This window comes from Acomys russatus, chromosome 17 (assembly GCF_903995435.1).
Source record: "Acomys russatus chromosome 17, mAcoRus1.1, whole genome shotgun sequence".
Lineage (NCBI taxonomy): Eukaryota > Metazoa > Chordata > Mammalia > Rodentia > Muridae > Acomys > Acomys russatus.
In genome coordinates, this window is record NC_067153.1 from 64,842,425 (window position 1) to 64,845,071 (window position 2,647).

Genomic DNA, 2,647 nt, shown 5'->3' on the forward strand with positions numbered 1-2,647 from the left:
CTCCTAGACAGATGCCCTGTTGAAATGGGGTGTATGTGATTGGGGTACCCCCAAAACTCCAGGGGCTCTCCAAACTTTCGAACAAAGATTATGGTGTCTGCTCTGGAAGAGGTCATTCTTTGCCTTCTGCCAACAGCCCCGTGTAGCTTGGTCTCTTGCTTCTGGGCCAGGGCTTGCACCCACTGGCCTTAACCCTAACCCTGACTACCTGCACCCCTTGGATTGCTCACGAGCTGTCGCCCACCAAGATGGCCCTCCAGCCCTCTCGGCTCCTGGACAGATAAGAGTTGGTGCTATAGGCCTGGGATTCCAGCTGCTCAGGGGTTGAAACAAGAGTATCATAAATTTCAGCAAAGCCTGGGCAACGTAGAAAGACCCTATTAAATAAAAATTTAAAACTGTCTCAGGTATTAGCTGACACCTGTACTCCTAGCACCCTGGATGATGAGGCAGGGGCATTGTCTTTGAGTTTCAGTTCAGACGAGGCTACCTGGTGAATTCCAGGCCAGCCAGAGCTACATAGCAGGACCTTGTTACAATAATGATTGTTATTAATAATGCTTATCTTTGCTGAGCGGTGGTGGCACACGCCTCTAATCCCAGCAATGGGGGGACAGAGGCAGGTGGATCACTGTGAGTTCGAGGCCAGCCTGCTCTACAAAGCAAATCCAGGACAGCCAGTGCTGTTACACAGAGAAACCCTATCTGGAAAAACAAAACAAAACAAAACGCTTATCTTTAAAGGCTGGGAATATATTTCAGTGGTAGAGCACTTGCCTACAGTATGAAAGGTTCTTTCCACACATGCCCCAGGATAAAAGTCCTCCACGGGACTCCTGGCACCAAGGCCTTTGGCCAGGCACTGCAGAGACATTTGGCTCCTCGCCCTCCTCAGACTATGAGCGCTCTCAAGACAGGGAACATGTCAGTTCTTTGCTGCGTCCTGCTTTTGGCCACGGAGTCTAGAGCCCCAGGGATAGTCACAAACACTGGATGGTGAACTAGCCAGTGAAGCCAGATCCTTTCAACAGCAAGAGCATGGCGCACAGACGCTCCAAGGTCATGCAGGCAGCCTCAAGGGTAACTGTGAAAAGCGCTTAGGAAAGACCCTCCCTATGAGCCCGGTTCCTACGCATCTCTCCAAACTGCCCCACCCCCCCCCACCCCACCCCGAGTACGCGCAAGTACCCCTGAGAAACCTGGGTGTTGCAAGTGCAAGCCTGGCAGGGAGAGCTCCAGATGGGACCAAGAGGCTGTGGTTCTGACTCCCCGGTACGCGTGGAATGACCCAGATAGACCCCACTCATGGAGTGAAAGGGTGTCTCTTGCTCCCTTGGCCGTGGACAGGAGAACATGTCATTGGCAATCCTGGACACTGGGCTTGAGTCCTGCCAGCATCCAGTTGGATGGGACTCCATGGTGGCCCAGGTGGTCTGCTCAGGCACTGACCCGACTGGGACGCGATTTCAATCGTGGCTGCCAGAGGGCAGCACGAACCCCAAAATCACCTCGAGCAGCCTGAACCGGAGGTTCTCAGGACTGATAGCTCTAACCCAGCTGCTATCTTCTAGTCGTTGGGGAGCCCGCCTCTCACAGTGGTCACAGGCCCTAAATTGGCAGCGGAAGAGTTGGGTGACTGGGCTTAAGTCTCTGGGAAAGGAGCCTCTCGGGGGGTCCTGCTGGAATCATGCCTGGTTCTGTTACAGAGGACCCAGACACCTGGAGCGGGTTCACTTTGCTCTGAGCTGTAGGTCGAGGTGCCTGGGAAGAGCCTGATGGTCAAAGGGTGGAAGCGGTCCAGGTAGATGGGAGTAAGAGATGGGAAGCATCTGAGGTGATGGATATGTTTATTCGATTCAATTACCGCACAGTGCATATACAGATTACTTCGAACCCTGTAAGTTTATACAAGTATAATTTGTAAATATTTTTAAATTAATGAATTAACGAGGCATGTGTAAGCATGCATGTGTGCGTGCACACCATGCCACAGCGCATGTGTAGAGATCAACTTTGTGGACTTGGTTCTCTCCTTCCACGTCTACGTGGGCTCCAGGGCTCAAACTCCAGGCGTCAGGCCCAGGGCTTCAGTCACATTTACAGAGACACCACACCAGCCTACTAACATTAAAAAAAAATTCATAAAGCTAAATAACTTTTTAAAAAGGATCATGCATTTTCAAAAATTTACTTTAAAATTTATTACATACAGTATTCTGCCTGCATGTATGCCTGCACACCAGAAAAGGGCACCAGATCTCATTATAGATGGTTGTGATCCACCATGTGGTTGCTGGGAATTGAACTCAGGACCTCTGGAAGAGCAGACAGTGTGCTCTTAACCACTGAGCCATCTCTCCAGCCCTAAAATTTACTTTTACGCATATTGGTGTTTTGCCTGCATATATGTCTGTGGGAGTGTCAAATCTTGGAGTTGTAGACAGTTGTGAGCTGCCATGTGGGTGCTGGGATTTGAATCTTAGTCCTCTGGAAGAGCAGTGCCCTTAACTGCTGAGCAATCTCTCCAGTCCCACTAGAAAACTTTTTAAAATCCAGGAGTAGCGGCACACACCTTTAATCCCAGCACTTAGGAGGCAGAGGCAGGCAAATCTCTGAGTTCAAGGCCAGCCTGGTCTACATAGTAAGA